Genomic DNA, 18,690 nt, shown 5'->3' on the forward strand with positions numbered 1-18,690 from the left:
AAAAGCTAAAAACTTTTCAAAGGAAGACAACTGCCGTTAAAATAGAAACACAAACTTAGCCAGGACAATCAAGGATGAACCATAAATTCTTGGTTTTACCAGTGAATGAATTAAATAAATACCTGGTTCATAAACCAAAATGGTGTACAGCACAATTCACAGCATTGCTTCTGACAGATGTTATTTCTGTCCTTCAACTGAATCCACAGGATCCAAACAGCAAACAATACCAAGCAAATGCATTTCCATTATCAGAAAGGTTTGACTTCCCCCTCCTAACACAACCTTCAAATGCTAATCCAATTTCCTTTCAAAGTCATTGTTTCTACTTGGTCTACTGGTGTGGACTGAGAGGTTCAAACAATTACTACTTGTTGCATAAAAAATGTTCTTCCTCACATTCCCAGTGCTTCTTTTGCCAAAAACCTCAAAACCACGTCCTCAGACCTTGTAACATCAGCTAATGGAAACAGGTTTTCCAACCTATCTTATCCAAGCAAACAATACCAAGGAAAATCACAAATCTTTCATCTAAGGAACACATTTTTTCTGTGTGAATGTGTGACAAGATTCAAAAATGGGAACCAGAAATAATCAATGCATGGAACTGAAGACTTTTCACAACTTGCTATTGAAATTTTCCATATACAGCTGATGCTAGAAATGTTTCAAGCAGCCCAAACTCTCAAGCTTCTATCATACATTAACTGATTTCAAATGGCTGAGTACAATGCATTAAGTCTAATGGAGGATAGCTGTAAAAGAGCTCCAAAACATGCATCAACCAATCATTGGTACAATTGTGTCAGTAGTAATGGAGATCCCCTAACAGCCCAATTCAGTGCATTAAAAATATGATGTAATAAGGATAAGTAGACTTCAACAGTGCTATACTGGAGATTATCAGGACAACTGAAAGATCCAGCCACAGTACTGGTCTTCAGACTTGCCTGGCCTCAAATGTTCTCTCAGTCTGAGCAAAATCTAACATTGATAAAAAGTTTCAGTAAAATTCACACTTCAGGTTTGTAAATTTGTAATTTAATTTAGAACATTCCCTTGATCACAATACGTGCTTACGGAAATCATCTCACTGAAGGCAGAAATTACAGTGTTCTTATCTAATCTTTACTGGCACTGCTATGAGAAGCAGCAAATTCATAAGACGTTTGAGCACGCAGAACCAAGTTTTAATAGCGTACCAGAAAAAAAACAAAAAGTAGAGTTAGCTGGTTACTAACATGCATTCATACACAAAATATAGCATCTACCAACAGAAGCATAGAAAAACATCTCAACAATAGACAAAGTGTGGAGCGGGATGAACACAGCAGGCCAAGAAGCATTTTAGGAGCACAAAAGCTGACGTTTCGGGCCTAGAACCTTCATCAGAAAAGGGGGATGGGGAGAGGGTTCTGAAATAAATAGGGAGAGAGAGAAGATAGGTGGAGAGGAGACAGACAAGTTAAAGGGGCGGGATGGAGCCTGTAGAGGTGAGCATAGGTGGCGAGGTAGGGAGGGGATAGGTCAGTCCGGGGAGGACGGACAGGTCAAGGGGGCGGGATGAGGCTAGAAGGTAGGAAATAGAGGTGCGGCTTGAAGTGGGGTGGGGGATAGGTGAGAGGACGAAAAGGGTAGGGAGGCGGGGATGAGCTGGGCTGGTTTTGGGATGTAGTGGCGGGAGGGGAGATTTTGAAGCTTGTGAAATCCACATTGATACCATTGGGCTGCAGGGTTCCCAAGCAGAATGGGTTGCTGTTCCTGCAACCTTCGGGTGGCATCGCTGTGGCGCTGCAGGAGGCCCAGACTGGGCATATCACCCAAGGAAAGGGAGGGGGAGTCGAAATGGTTCATGACTGGGGTTGCAGTAGTTTATTGCAAACCGAGCGTAGGTGTTCTGCAAAGCAGTCCCAAGCCTCCGCTTGGTTTCCCCGATGTAGAGGTAGCCACAACGGGTACAGCGGATGCAATATACCACATTGGCAGATGTACAGGTTAACATCTGCTTGATGTGGAACGTCTTCTTGGGCCTGGGATGTGGGTGAGGGAGGTGGTGTTGGTGAAAGTGTAGCATTTCCTGCGGTTGCAGGGGAAAGTGCCGGGTGTGGTGGGGTTGGAGAGGAGTGTAGAGAGGACAAGGGAGTCCCGGAGAGAGGGGTCTCTCTGGAAAGCAGACAAAGCTGCGGATGAAAAATGTCTTTCGTGGAGGGGTCGGATTGTAGATGGCGGAGGTGTCAGAGGATGAAGCGTTGTATCCGGAGGTTGGTGGGGTGGTATGTGATGTCGAGAGGGAACCTTTTTTGGCGGTTATTGCGGGGATGGAGTGTGAGGGATGAGTTGCGGAAAATGCGGGAGACACGGTCGAGGGCGTTCTCGACCACTGCGGGGGCGAAGTTGTGGTCCTTGAAAAACGAGGACATCTGAGATGTAAGGGAGTGGAATGCCTCATCCTGAGAGCAGCTGCGGCAAAGGCGAAGGAATTGGGAATAGGGGATGGAATTTTTGCAGGAGAGTGGGTGGAAGGAGGTGTATTCTAAGTAGCTGTGGGTGTCCTTGGGTTTGAAATGGACATCGGTTTCTAGGTGGTTGCCTAAGATGGAGGCAGAGGGGTCCAGGAAGGTGAGGGATGTGTTGGACATGGTCCAGGTGAACTTGGAGGTTGGGGTGGAAGGAGTCGGTGAAGTGGGTGAACTGTTCGAGTTCTTCTTGGAAGTACGAGGCAGCACCTATACAGTCATCAATGTAACGGAGGAAGAGGTGGGGTTTAGGGCTAGTGTAGGTACAGAAGAGGGACTGTTCCACGGAATCTACAAAGAGGCAGGCATGGTTTGGGCCCCTGTGTGTACCCATGATTTTGACAACCTTGGACCAATCCTATTAGAAGAAAACTGGCCAGTCATTGTGAGTATAAGACAGCTTTTGAATATCAGTGAAAGCGTGAACTGCCATCTGAAGAATAAATATCTAGCTCTCCTTGACCTGTCCGTCCTCCCTGGACTGACCTATTCCCTCCCCAACTATACTCTCCTCTCCACCTAAATTCTCTTCTATCCATCTTCTGTCCACCTCCCCCTCTCTCCCTATTTATTTCAGAACCCTCTCCCCATCCCCCTCTCTGAAGAAGGGTCTAGGCCCGAAACGTCAGCTTTTGTGCTCCTGAGATGCTGCTTGGCCTGCTGTGTTCATCCAGCCTCACACTTTGTTATCTTGGATTCTCCAGCATCTGCAGTTTCCATTTTCTCTTATCAATGATTTATTTTTTTCCCTATCTTTCAATCAATTCCCATTTAATTGGACACAGAACTTCCCAGACTATCTACATAGATTCATTTTTTAACTGGCCATTTATGTGGTGCCCTGTTGAGCGCTTTCTTAAATTCATATGGACAATTTGTGCTGCTTTTCCCTTCCTTTCTGTTACGTCATCAAAAAATTCAATTTGATTAGTCAGTCTCGATCTGTCTTTTCCAAATTTGTATCAGCTATTCTTAATTAACTCAAGCCTAAAGCCTACAGAATGTCATCATTTATTGAGAGGGGAACTGAATACCTATGTAGGGGGAAGCAGAAAAGGGGAGTTGACTGAAACATTGAAGGTCCTGAGCAGTCTTAACATGGTGGACATGGAGAAAAGTTTGCCTCTTATGAGCAAATCTAGAACTAGGAGTCACTGTTTAAAAATCATGGGTCCTCCATTTAAAATGAATTGTATGATGAATGTCCAGGTGTATGTTTCAAGAGAGAAGCAGGTGAAATAGCAAAGTGTGGAGCTGGATGAACACATCAGGCCAAGCAGCATCTTAGGAGAAATAAAACAGGTTGAGTAGGGAGATAAAGGGGAAAATAAGACTGACAAAGGGAGAATGTGGCAATCGACAAAAAAGACAAAAAAAAAGTGTTACGATTCTTTGGAAATCTGCCTCCACCACCTTTTCAGAAAGCGTGGCTTGGAATATTTTTTGAAGTGTATGCGGATTGTTTCTTGGTAGTGGATAGGGAAGGTGGGGTAAAAGTTGTCGGAGTAGTCAGGAATGTGGGTTTGAGACTGCAATCAAATCAGCAAACTAATTAAATACCAGAGCAGGCCAAGGGACTGAATGGCTCACTCCTGCTCTTTGTTCTTATGTATATTCAAATATACTTCTGACTGCCTGTTGGTAATCTTCACTGATTGTATGAGGTTGTAGTGACAACGTTGAAGCAGCTAGCACACAGAAGCTCAGACTGTCCTTACCTGCTTCTTTGATGAGGATGTCACTTTAACCCCTCTCCAGTCCTCTAGAACTTTCCCCACATCTACGGAAAACCAGAAGATCATGGCAATCTGTGTTGTTATCTCCATCCCAACTAGCAACATAGGCACAAGACATCTGGACAGATGACTTATGTGAATAAGGAAGAAAAATAGGCCACGTGGCCCTTTGAACCTGCTCTGTCATTTAATAAAATCACGGCTGATCCGATTTTAACCTCAACTCTACATTCACGCATGCTCCCAATAATCTTTCACCTCCTTTGTTGTCAGGAATCTAAGTACCTGTGCCTTAAAAATATTTGAAGATTTTGCATCCACTACCATTTCAGTAAGGGGACTCTAAAGTCTCACAACCCTCAGAGAAGAAACTGTTTCCTCATCTCTGTTTGAAATGCATGCCCCTTATTTCTAAACGAAGACCCCTTAATACTAAATTTTCCCAGAAGGGAAATATCATTTCGAAGTCTGCCTGATCAAGTCTCCTCAATCTTATGTCTCAATTAAGTAACCTCTGCCTTCCCTGAACTTGAGGGGTAATGACCTAGCCTTTCCTTATAAGGTTTTCTAGACAAATATTCAGAATGAGCAGTCTGCCTTATCTATCCTACAAATACCCTTCAAGTAGCTCCGCCTCTCAATTTTTACCATATCCATTCCAAGTATTTGAAATTCCACATATTAGTGAATACCAAGGAAGAGGAATCCAAGTATTCAAGCCTTATCCTGCTCTAAATAGAAATCACCCTCTCCATGCCTAATTTGTCCTTTACAAACAACTTAATACTTTTGGGGTTTTTTTTGGTCGATTGCCATATTCTCCCTTTGTCAGTCTTATTTTCCCCTTTATCTCTCTGCTGAACCCGTTTTATTTCTCCTAAGATGCTGCTTGGCCTGCTGTGTTCATCCAGCTCCACACTTTGTTATTTCACCTGCTTCTCTCTTGAAACATACACCTGGACATGCATCATACAGCCTTTTATTTTGTTTCATCATAATCTGCATGATCCATTGGGCCCTGTTTTTGGATCCCCCATATTAACTCTTACTTCAGATTACATCACCAATTCCTTAAATATGACTTTGTTCCATTACAGTTTCTCCTGAGTGTTTCACCCATTTTTTTTTGCTAAATGTCTTCTCACTGCTTTGAAATTGGCCCTTTGGCCCAAACTGGTCCATGCTGCCCACTCAGCTAATTCCAATTGCCCACGTTTGGTCCAGATCCCTCTAAACTCTTCTTGTCCATGTAGCTAATCGAAAATTTTTTTTTTTTTTTAAACTGTTACTATTGTACCTGCCTCAACCACTTTCTCTGGCAGCACATTCCATGAAGAAGTTGACCCTCAGGTCCTTCTTAAATCTTTCCCCTCTCACTTTAAACTTACGGTTTTTACTTTTCAATTCCCCATCCCCGGGAAAAAGGATTAATGCATTCATACCATCTATGTCCCTCATGACTTTATACACCAAAGTAAGGTCACCCCTCATTCTTCTATGTTCTAAGGAATAAAGTCCTATCCTGGCCAAACTCTCCCCATAACTCAGGCCTGCTAGTCATAGCAACATTCTGTTAACTCTTCTTTGCACACTTTCCAGATTATCTAGGTCTTTCCTATAACAGTGACCGAAACTGTACACATTACTCGAGGTGAGGCCTTACCAATGACTTATACAACTGTAACATAACGTCCCAACCCCTGTACTCAAAGCCTTGACCAATGATGGCCACGTGTCAAATGCCTGTCTACCTGTGACGCCACTTTCAACGTGCTATATACTCGTACTCCTAGGTCCCTCTATTCCACAACACTCCTCAGGACCTCGAACATCTACTGTATCAGAGCTACCTGGGTTTGACTTTCCAAAATGTAACATCTCACACTTATCTGTATTGAATTACATTTGCCAATCCTCAGCCCACTTCCCCATTTGATCAAAATCCCTCTAATTTCTGATAACCATCTTCACTAACAATGATACCTCCTAATTCTGTATCATCCGCAAACTTACTAATCACATCTTGTACGTTCACATTAGGATAATTTATGTAAATAACAAATTTCAAAGGTCCCAGCATCGACCCCTGTGGCACACCACCTGTCCAAGGAACAACTTTCAACCACCACCTTCTGCTTCCTACCATCGAGCTAATTTTAAATCCAATTAGCTAACTCTTCCTAGATTCCACGTGACCTAACTTTAATGACTAGCCTGCTGTGTGAGACCTTGTCAAAGGTCTTACTAAAGTCCATATAGACAACATTCATAGCTCTACTCTCATCCGTCCTCTTGGATACCTCTTTGGAAAAAATCTAACAGATTGATCAGACATGACTTCCATGCACAAATTCATACTGACTATCTCTAATCTGACCTTGTCTATCCTTGGTTGATCCTGTCCATCAGTATCCTCTCCAATAACTTGCTTACCACTGATGTCAGGCTCCCTGGCCTTTAGTTTCCTGGCTTGTCTTTGCTACCTTTCTTAAGCAATGAAACATTAGCCATCTTCCAGTCTTCCAGAACTTGACCAGTGGCTAAAGATGAAGTAAAAATCTCTGCAAGGGCCTCTGCAACTTCTGCCCTAGCCTCCCACAACATCCGTGGATGGATTTGATCAGAGCTCAGGGAACTGATCAGCCTTGATGCGCTTTAAGGCTGCAAACACCTCCCCCTCTGGTAATGTGCATGTGGTCCAAAATAACCACACTTGTTTCCCTTATTTCCTTAGCATCCAAGATTCTCTCCTCAGTAAAAACAGAGGAGAAATATTCATTAAGAATCTTTCCCATCTCCTATGGCTCCACACATAGATAATCATACTGATCTTTAAGGGGACCTAATATCTCTCTAGCCATCCTTTTAATCTTAATATAGCTAGAGAACCTCTTGGGATTACCTTTAACCGTATCTGCCCAGATCCATCTCATACCCTCTTTTTGCTCTTCTGATTTCCCTCGAGTGTGCTCCTACACTTTTTACAGTCATCGAGGGATTCACTTGAGCCCGATAGCTTAAACCCAATGTATGCCTCCTTTCTTGACCGGAGCCCCGATATCTTTTGTCAGCAGTGGTCCCTAAACCTGCCGCTTTTCCCTTCTCCATTACAGCGATACTGTCCCTGGGCTTTTGATATCACACTTTTAAAAGCCTCCCATTGCCAGTCGTTCCTCTTCCTTCAAACAGACTCACCCAATAGACTTCTACTGGATCCTGCCAAAATTGACCCTGCTCCACTTTAGCACCTTAACTTGTGGACCTGTCTAAGTTTTAACATTGTAACCCTTAGTTATGGAAAAACAGTCAGTCATCGGACCCAAAGTGCTCTCCGACAGACACTTTAGTCACTCGCCCGACCTCATTTCCTAAGAGGAGGTCTAGTGTTGCACCCTGCCGAGTAGGGCCCTTTACATATTGATTCAGGAAACTTTCTTAGGCACATTTGACAAATTCCACTCCCTTTGGGCCTTTAACACTCTGGGTGGTCCAGTCAATAGAGGGGAAATTAAAATTTCCAACCAACATTACTCTATTATTCCTACAGGAATCTGCAATCTCTCTACACATCTATTCCTCTAGTACCTGCTGGCTATTTGGGGGTCTATAATGCAGTCCCAACAGAGCGACCATCCCCTTCTTGTTTTTAAGTTCTAACCAAATGGGCTCATTTGATGACCCCTTGAGAATATCCTAAGCACTAATGTTGTCCCTTATCAAAGGACAGCTCCGCCTCCTTGCTGAATTGTACTTCTGTCACACCTGTAGCTTCTGTATCCTGGAACATTGAGCTGCTAGTCCTGCCCTTCTCTCAGCCATGTTTCTATTATAGCAAGAATATTTCAGTCTCCACAGCCAATCCATGTTCTGATTTCATCTGCCTTACCAGTCAGGCCTCGTGCGTTGAAATACCTTAAACCAAAGTCTTTTCCCTTCCTTTATTGTGCCCCTAGCTCTCCTGAATAGTAAACTTGTTCTCAATGGCCAATGTATTTTTCCCTAACTTCTTGATGATTCTCTTATTTAGAGTCCCAGCCCCTCTGCAAAACTAGTTTAAACCCTCCCAGGTAACGCTAGCAAATCTCCCCACGAGGATATTGGCCCTCTTCCAGTTCAAGTGCAACTTGCCTCTTAAGAACTGGGAACCCTGTCCCCTACATCAGTTCCTCAATCACTCATTCATCTGGGCTATCTTTGCATTTCTATCCTCACTGGCACGTGGCACTGGGTGTAAACTGGAGATCATTACCCTTGATGTCTTGTTTTTTAAATTCTCTATCATTCTCTGTTCTCTCTTTAATTCCCGATACTCATTACATAGGACCCCATCCTTTTGTAAACCAATGTCATTTGTATTGATGTGCACAATGACCTCTGACTGTTCACCCTCCCCCTTCAGCAAGTTCTGCAAGCACTCAGCGACATCCTTGACCCTGGCACCCAGGAAGCATCACCCCATCCTGAATCACTCTTAATCAAATGCTCGCTTAAGTACACTTGTTCCAGCTCAGTCCCCACACCAGATCCAGCAATGCATCTCTTTCAATGGGCTGATCAAGAAAGTTCTTTACATATTTCAGAAACTCTCCCCCTCTTTACCCTTTAATATATCCCAATCTATTACTGCATAATTAAAGTCAGCCAGCATCAACAACTACAGTTCTTGCATACGTGGTTCTAGCAAAAAGTATTACAGCTACTGTGTTCTCCATCCTTCATCCTTCTAGCAAACAGAAAACATTGACTGGGCCTTTGCTACTTAGTATCCTTACTATGTTAAAGCTCATACCCAGTGGAATGCCAACAACAGGATGTGTGCGACAGCTATGCTAAAAGACAAACATACTCTGATGAAGCGATTGGACATAAAGTTAGATGGAACGTTTTCCAAGTTTGAAGAAGATATTCAAGAGGCTACATATACACTTCTAAGAGCCAAAGGAAATTGCAAGGGAATAATAGTAAATGATAGAATGAACAAAAAAGAAAATGGCAGATGGAAATTACTGTTAGTAAATAGAGAGTGGTATATTTTGGTTTAAAATAAAGCGCCAAGTCTTTTTTTTGAAAGATGTAGGTTATCTAATGTAGCAGGCAAACAGCTTTAAAGATTCAGGTCATGAGGTTACATAAAAAGCTGTGTTTTATGTCAAACGATCGATAATATTAAAGGAGATGTAATAATGAACCTACATAAAACCTTTGTAATACCACAATTGGAATACTGCATGTCTGTATGTAATTTTGGCCTCCATACTAGAGGAAGGATACTGAGAAGATAGAGGGGGAATGCTGCAGGTATATGCAGATCCCTGAATGCTCCTCCAGTTCTCACAAGGAAGAACTGCATCTTTTATGACATAGGGCTTTCCTCTCACTCCAACCCACAAACACTAACCAAACACCTACTCCAACATGGAAGACTTATTAAGCAGGAGTGTCTTTTGTCACAATTAGCCAGGTTTCCCATGAGGACTTCCAGGTGAGAGGCTTTGCCAGCTCTCTTCCTTAGACAGAAAGTCTATCCCTAACCTTCAGAGAAAACTGAGGTCTTCAATTAAAAATACGAAAGGCAAAGGCAATAAAAGCCACAAAAGACAAACAACTGGTTTAATTAATTTGTGAAGAAAATAGGAATAAAAGTTTTTTGCACAATTTGTAGGTACTCCACTCATGTAACTATTGTGCATTACAGCCTTATACCTTTAACATTCAGGGTACCTTTATAATGCTACGTACAGAAGTATTGGGTGTAGCAGGTACTTGCAATATTTTTTGATAATACATGTTTTGCATACCAAATTATTATAAACAGATGTATCAAAAATATATCGTCCTTAGTTTTGTTGCTGAAATCAAAATAAAAATTCATATGAAAAAGGTTAGTGCACATAATCAAATGGATAGAGATAGAGGAAGCTGATGTGCTGAAAATTTTGTCAAACATTCAGATTGACAAGTCGCCAGGCCCGGACCAGATTTGTCCTCGGCTGTTTTGGGAAGCGAGAAATGCAATTGCTTCGCCACTTACGAGGATCTTTGCATCCTCGCTCTCCACTGGAGTCGTACCTGAGGACTGGAGAGAGGCAAATGTAATTCCTCTCTTCAAGCAAGGAAATAGGGAAATCCCCGGCAAATACAGACCAGTAAGTCTCACGTCTGTCGTCTGCAAGGTGTTAGAAAGGATTCTGGGGGATAGGATTTATGACCATCTGGAAGAGCATGGCTTGATCAAATGCAGTCAACACGGCTTTGAGAGGGGCAGGTCATGCCTCACAAACCTTATCGAGTTCTTTGAGGATGTGACTAGAAAAGTTGATGAGGGTCGAGCTGTGGATGTGGTGTATATGGACTTCAGTAAGGCATTTGATAAGGTTCCCCATGGTAGGCTCATTCAGAAGGTCAGGAGGAATGGGATACAGGGGAACTTAGCTGTCTGGATACAGAATTGGCTGGCCAACAGAAGGCAGCGAGTGGTAGTAGAAGGAAAATATTCTGCCTGGAAGTCAGTGGTGAGTGGTGTTCCACAGGGCTCTGTCCTTGGGCCTCTACTGTTTGTAATAGAACATAGAACAGTACAGCACAGAACAGGCCCTTCAGCCCACAATGTTGTGCTGACCATTGATCCTCATGTATGCACCCTCAAATTTCTGTGACCATATGCATGTCCAGCAGTCTCTTAAATGACCCCAATGACCTTGCTTCCATGGAATGCGTTGCCAGCAGCAGTTGTGGAAGCAAGGTCATTGGGGTCATTTAAGAGACTGCTGGACATGCATATGGTCACAGAAATTTGAGGGTGCATACATGAGGATCAATGGTCGGCACAACATCATGGGCTGAAGGGCCTGTTCTGTGCTGTACTGTTCTATGTTCTATAATCAGAGAAGATAGTCTAAATCTTTAAGGTAGCAGAGATAAAGCTAATGTTCTGTGATGTGTAAACTGACAAGCATGCATTTGACTGCAGTGTAAAGCTACGATAGCAGTAATTGATTGTATTTGGGTGTCTTCCATTTACTCCTACTTGATATAATTTACACACAAGGTCATTTTATTCAAGAAAGATGTACAAGAAAGATGATGTACAAATAGTGTCCAATTTAAACCTTCTCCGTTTAATTAAAAGAAAGCCATCAGCATCCAAGGATATTGCAGCAAATTAGGCATTGCTCCATTTCTAAAGGAAAACGATCATTCTTGGACACTTTTTTAAACCATCTGTGTGGGCACTATGAAAAAGCTTATTGGTGACGTCTTAGCACATCTTTTGTGCTTCAGGCAGATTCAATCATGGAACTGATACATGCAGTTTGGTGACACTTCTCAACAATTGTGGTATTATCTCTGTGAAGAGTTCTCCAGCCAAAAATGCAAACTCAGTTACTGTTATTTGGTGTGAAAGGGGTCCAGAAAAAGGAAGCTCTCACAAGTCCAATGAAGTGTAAGAAGATCACAGGCAAGTCTCAACAAGTTTTGCAGTGTGCTTTTGGAATGCACACGTGCACACACTGCCAGTATGTTCCCAGGTTTGTGACTGAGTGCTACTGAAAAGATTTATGCTTATAACAAAACCCCTTCCACTGCTTAACTCAAAACAATTTCTTACTTGAAACAAAGCATATTTGAATGCAAGCATCTGTAAAACATTAATATTCCTCAAGAATCTTGAAGAAACAAAAATCTGGCAGTTATTTGCAACACAATGTTTTTAATCTGACATCATTTGCTCCACACGCTAAGAATAAAACGTGCATCATTTATAATTTCCAATTTGTAAAACAAATAAACTAAGGAATATTTCAACATGCATTAAAAAGAAATATGAATGCGTTAGTAAGTTAAACACAATACTTCCTGATTAATATAAAAAAAAGACAAACTTCTTCATCCGAGTGTGTTTAAGGAGGTTACTGTAAAGATAGTTGATGCATTAGTGATTATCTTCCAAAGTTCTATAGATTGCAAGGTAGCATATGTCACCCCGCTATTTAAGGGAGCAAGAGAAAAACAGGGGAATAACACGTTAGATTAATGGAACGTTAGCCTTAGTTAAAAGATGATTTGAGTACAGGAGTAGTGAAGTTTCACTTTAATTGCGTGGAAGTTTGTTTACACTGCACATGGAGAAGTATGCGAAGTTATGGTCTCCCTATCTCAGGGAGGATACTACCGTTGTAGAGGGAGTGCAGCAAAGGCTGACCAGGCTTGTACCCAGGATGGCAGGATCGTCTTATAAAAAGAGAGCTCAGACAAACTGAGCCTGTATTCTCAAGAGTTTTAAAGAATGGCTGGTGATCTAATTGAAATTTACAAAAGACAAAGACAAAGGGACAGAGAAGGCAGATGCAAGTAAGAGGTTTCTCCTAGGACTTCTAAAACCCAGAGACAGTTTAAAACAAAGGTTACCACTTAGATCCAACATGAAGTGATTTTTTTTTAAAAAACTCAGACAAGTGTGAACTACGGAGACTCCTTAGTCCACAGACTTCCAAGGCTTTTGGTGTGACTTCCTCAAAGATCAGTGGCAAGGAGAGACAGCTCAAACCAGGAGACTCCAGCATCCAATTACACTGATGTATTATTGAGTAATAGGGATGACTGGAGTTGAAATATCCATCCTGCCCCCAAAAGGAGGAAAATTCAACTTATAGTCAGAAACTGAATCCTACAAAATTTTTGATTTGATTTTTCACTGTCATGTGTACCAAGGTACAGTGAAAAGTGTTGTCTTACCTTTTTATGATTCATGAGGAAGGACTCCCAAATTCCTATGTACTGCAGTTTTTGGCAGTCTTTCTTCATTTAAATAATTGTTCCTCTATTCTTCCTACCAAAGTGCAAAACCTCACATTGTATTCCATCTGCCAAGTTTTTTGGCTCACTTACGTAACCTGTTTATATTTCTCCGCAGACTCTGAATCATCTTTACCACTTGCCTTCCCCTGTATTTATCTATCATCTACAAGCGAGGCGATATTTATTACATATACTAATGGCATGGATTAAGCAAGTGTATCAGCTAATTGTCGCCCCAACACTGATCCTAGTGGCACTCCACTAGTTACAGATTGCCATCCTGAAAATGCATCCTAATGCTCACTCTGTCTTCCACTAGGTTCACTGATCCTCTATTAATGTTGTACACTACTTGAAATACCATGGGCGTAAATCCTATTAAATATCCTAATATGTAGTATCTTGTCAAACGCTTCTGAAAATCCAAATATTCGCTGTTATTTAACTTGGTTGATACCTCCTCAAAGAATTCGGGTAAATCAGGAATAATGTCCCCTTTGTGAAGCCATGCTGACTATTCGATAATCTTACATATTCTAAAATTTTATATTACATCTTTTGTAACAGAGCCTAACAGTTTCCCAATAATAGACAGGGTCAAGCTAATCAGCCAAAACTTCTATTTTTTTTTGGTTCCTTCCCTTTTTAAATGAAGGTGTTACCTTGGCAGTTTCCCTGTCCTCTACAAACTTCCATAATCTTAGAATTAGACTACCAAGAGTGCATGCACTATCTCTACAGTTACAGTGACCAACTCTGTACCACGAAGATGAGACTGAGTAAATGATTCACAATTCGTGGATGAAAAGTGGATGCAGACAGCAAGGTACTGAATAGGCTGGTACTGTGCCCCTCACCAGATATTTTCAGAGCAGGAGATATGTATAGATCACAGGCATCTATATCTCTCACTCTGTCTCATCCACCTGCCATGGCAGTACAGTAAGCTGGAGGATGACATATAGACACAGTAACCCATCATGGGACCAAGATGTAGTCTGACAGCATTAGAAGCTAAATAATGAAACTCTATACTTGCAAGATAAAAAAGTGTCTGCGACATCCATGAAGGAAGAACATAACAATCATAAGAACTGTGGATGCTGTAAATCAGAAACAAAAACTGAAATTGCTGGAAGAACTCAGCAGGTGTGGCAGGATTTGGGAACAGAAATCAGAGTTAACATTTTGGGTCCGGTGACCCTTCCTTAGAACTGATGGTAGTTGGGGAAATGTGGGTTTTTATGCAGAAGATAGGGTGGGGGAGGAGATAAGGAATAAATGATAGATGGGGATACAGCCCGAAGAAAGACAATCTAGTCTACTGAATTCTGTGCTCACAATGTGGTCTCCTCTATGCTGGGGAAATAAAGCGTACACTGGGTGCCTACTTTGAAAAACATCTACATACTGCCTGCAAAAATGACCCAGAGTTTCCAGTCGCCTGCCACTTTAACACACCGTCCTGGGCCAAGATCTCTGTCTCAGGCTTGCTGCAGTGTTCCAGCGAAGCTCAGTGTAAGCTGAATGAACAGCACCTTATTTTCCACTTGGGGATCCTATAGCATTCTGGATTTATCGATTTTAATAACCTTACGGTACAAACTCTCCAATATCCTACCTCCCAGCCCCACACACCAGGTGTGCATTACACACCATCTATTGTTAGCCACTACAGTCTCCATTAACAACAATTCAAACTCCTAGCCAGATCGTTATTCACTCCTTTATGTATCCAACTGTTTTCTCCTCTCTTGGATCTGTCCCCCAACTCCTGCCCATCATTTATTCTTTACCCCTCCCCCAACCTATCTTCTGCATAAAAACCCAAATATTCCCAGTTACCATCAATTCCAAGGAAGGGTTACTGGACCCGAAATATTATCTCTGATTTCTCTTCACAGATGCTGCCAGACATGTGAGCTCTTCCAGCAATTTCTGCTTCTTCCCCCCATAAAAGGAGAAAGATTGGAAGAGAGTGCCAGAAATTCATTTGCTGATCCCTGCTGAGATGTAGGCACTCAGGTTGGCCCAAAAGCAGTGCCAATAAGCTCTCAGTGAGAGGAACCGTGAATTAGAACTGTGCATCAACAGTGATTGCAAAGGAAGCGCTCTGCACCTCTGATAGAAGTGGAGTATTAAATATGAAGAGAGGTACATGCGCATGTTTTCTCTTTGCAGGTGAAACTGCAAAAAGACATGGGAAGCCTGCCATGAAACTCTCAGGCCTCCTCTATAGGCGAATATCAACATCTCAGACAGCACAGCTCCAAGCAGTCGTGTAGAAGGTGTACCAGTCTTGCCTTAGCTAAACATTGAAATACAAAATCTGACAACAGAAAGGCAGCAATTCAAACTAGTTTTAATTTAAAGTCATTCCCATGTGTATTTCAATCTTTGTTAGTAGGGAAAATGCAGAGTCAGTGGATCACTTTTCCAGAAAAGGTCAACTTTGAATATGAAGGTCTACCACCGGTTTCTGATAGAAAAATTCAATGACTGGATAATTTGGTATCTTGGTGGTTTCTTGCAGATATTTGACACTTTAAATAGCTAAACAAGGGAATGTTGCAACTTAACAGTGGCTATTTCAACCTAGATACATACACTGAGTATGATAGCCCACACAAAAAAAACTTTTCTACTCTTAGATAATCATGTCGGTTAAAAATAAATGATGCAAAACAAAGCCAAGGAAATAGCTCATTGAGCATCATCAGTTAAAGATTGTACTATCATTCTAGACATGTTTAAACAGTATTATATTAAAAGGATACCCAAATAATAGATCCATTAGTAATATGGAAATTTCTTTAAGGAGTTTTCTGGCAAAACAAATTACCTTGTTTGCGGAAGAGGACTATAAAATTTTTGCACAACTGTTGTAATACCTAGTAACATTAAGAAGAATAAAATCATGATTGGAGCAGCAACATGAATAGATTACCATGTTGGAAGGAAATTCTGGTATTTATCTTACCGAAGACATTAATATTTTTCAAATAGACAGCTAAGTGCCTTTGTTTAAAGAGAGGACGAAAGATTGTTATTTAATTTTTTTTCTAAAATTGGTATTGAAAAGCACAATCTTGGGTTCTTAGGTAATTTTTCTTAGTTTAACCTCAAGCTTTTCTTTGGGGACCAGGTGAGGGGAGAGCTGGAAATAAGACATTACTCTCAGCACCCAATATCAGCATTAAACATTCCCAAGGCATAGCATTAATTTAAGCTTTGATCCCAATGACGTCTAAATGGCAACAGTGTTTGAATTTAGTGAATTCACAATTATGTTATTAACTGTCCCAAGTATGTCAATTTATCAAAAACTTGTGTGTGTCAGAAGCAGAAAAACATCTATTTTTTCAACACAGAATGGACTTAACCTCAAGTACCAGTCAAAGGATTATGGGCCAATGGCATTGCTGAATTTATTCAGCTTACTGATAGCAGTAAATAAGGGAAATACTACTTAAGTAAATATTCTTTAATACACATTCTACACAGCTCCCATCCACCAGCATCTGTAACTGATATGCAACTAACAACATTTTTCACTGTATTATGGAAGGTGACACCACAAAAAACAGGTCATTCAGTCCACCACATTCTGCATGGTTAGTCATCTCCATGAATTACTTCAGCTAACTGCACTCTTTCACACAAATTATTTAATATTGCTCTTTTACAACAACTTTAAACAAATAAATGGGTGCTACTGTCACATGACTAAGTACTTGCTTCAAATGCAGCCAATACTGGAAAGACAGTCAAATGTTTGTATGCTTTGCAGGGTTCAAGTGGGTGCAAAACAAAAATAACAGGATTGGTATTTGTGCATGAACCTAGACTAAGAGACCAGTCCTAGGTGGCCACCAGCAATCCCAACATAGGGCTTGGTTCATTCAGAAAGCTTCAATATTCTCACGAGCAGACCGAAGCCAGAAACGGAGAACCCCTAAATAGCCAGTGTGGTTCAAGGGGACAATTTTAGGTGGCTCAATCTGCATCAGAAGCTAGGTCCATGGCGTGAGAACTCTGGAGGGGACGAGTGGTGGAATTCTAGAGTGGAATTGAGTTTGCTTCGAGTTTACATAAACTTCTCTTCTCCTCTTGGCCTGACGAAACAAGCAAACATTTATCTGTTGACTCAACAATAGGAACATTGTAGGCCATTCATCCCCACGAGCCTGGTTTGCCTTTTAATTAGAACATGCTGATCATCTAGCTCACTGTCACTTTCCTTCATTATCTCCATTGCCTTTGACATCACTAATCCCAAGAAATCTAATGACTGCTGTCTTGAACATGTTCAATCTTTGAACTCCACAGCCCTCTGAAGGTAGAGAATTCCCAAGAGTCATGCTCTGCCTGAAGAAAATCCTCCTTATTGCAGTCTTAATGACTTATCTGATGCCTAAACTGCATCCTGAGATTATGTCCCCTGTTCTGGGCACAGTCAGGGGTTAACATTCTTATCTACATCAAATCTATCATATCCTGAAAGAACTTAAGTTTCAATAAGATCACCTCCAGTTCCTCAAAATACATGGAATGCAATGATAAATTTTTCAATTTTTTCCTCATAAGACACGTCTGTCATCCCAGGGATTAGTCTGATAAGCTTCTGTTGCACTTTTGCCATGAGCAGTATATCGTTTCTTAAATAAGGAAGCCAAACTGTAAACAATACTCCATGCAGTCTCACCAAGTCACTATACAGCTGAAGCAGGGCATCTTTATTTCTGCACCAAAATTCCCTTGCAATGAAGACAACATAACCATTTACTATCCCTACTGCTTACACCTGCATCCTAGCTTTTAGAGAGACAGGAACAAGGACACCCATGTCCCTTTAGACTTTTATGAATCTGCACTGTCACCCCCATGTAAATTGTCAAAGTATTCTTCCTGAGCTGTAGCACCCAGATCCGAAGGTAGTACTCCAGATAGAATACATGCTTCCATTTATCTAAAGATGTGACTTTAACTTTTCTTCCCACCACAGAATGTGCAAGACCAGTATTTGTTGTCTATTTCTAATGCTCCTTGGGAAAGTAGAATTGCTCTCCCTCCTTAAATTTCAGCAGTCCGTATTGAGTGGATATTCACACAGAACTGTTGGGGATTGCAGGATTTTGACCTAGTAACAAAGAATTATGTCTGTTGCCCTTGTTTTCCCTCAGTGAGGCGATTGTTTGCTGCACCTGGATACCATCTTTGTGTTGCTCGTAAGGGTTCAACAAAATAAATCTGAGCATCAACACACACACTTCATAACTTTAAAGAAAATATTCTGCTTTTCTATTTTTAATACAAAAGTGAATAATATTCTCACATTGTACTGCATCTACCCCCTAGGAACTGAATCAGCAGGACTGTCTATAGCACTTTGAACGTTCCTTGTAAACTCAAATTTATAGTCCCACCTAGTTTTGGATTGCCAGCAAACTTGAATGCATTCCTCTCATTCTTTGTCCAAGTCATTAACATTGATTGTAAATAGTAATGCCCCAGCTCTGATCCTGGAGGCATTTTACTTGATGCCAAATATCAACTTGAAACTGCCCCATTTAGCCCTAGCTCAGTTTCTAGTCATTAACAACTCCTCTATCCATTTTCTATATTACCCCTGAACTCCT

At 41.3% G+C, this 18,690-nt stretch overlaps 1 protein-coding gene across 11 annotated transcripts in view; it reads right to left on the minus strand.

The window, feature by feature from the left end:
• The window catches only part of rgmb (repulsive guidance molecule BMP co-receptor b), a 164,965-nt gene that overhangs the window by 104,815 nt on the left and 41,460 nt on the right, over positions 1 to 18,690 (minus strand). Inside the window, exon 1 of one of the 11 annotated variants that reach the window (XM_059644730.1) lies at positions 4,235 to 4,272. The exons of the other annotated variants lie outside the window; for them this stretch is intronic. The gene's annotated coding sequence lies outside the window, so the exon portion shown is untranslated. Of the gene's footprint in view, positions 1 to 4,234; positions 4,273 to 18,690 lie in introns of those variants that run through there. 11 annotated transcript variants of the gene reach the window in all.

The sequence above is a fragment of the Stegostoma tigrinum genome, chromosome 3, assembly GCF_030684315.1.
Source record: "Stegostoma tigrinum isolate sSteTig4 chromosome 3, sSteTig4.hap1, whole genome shotgun sequence".
In the NCBI taxonomy this organism is placed as follows: domain Eukaryota; kingdom Metazoa; phylum Chordata; class Chondrichthyes; order Orectolobiformes; family Stegostomatidae; genus Stegostoma; species Stegostoma tigrinum.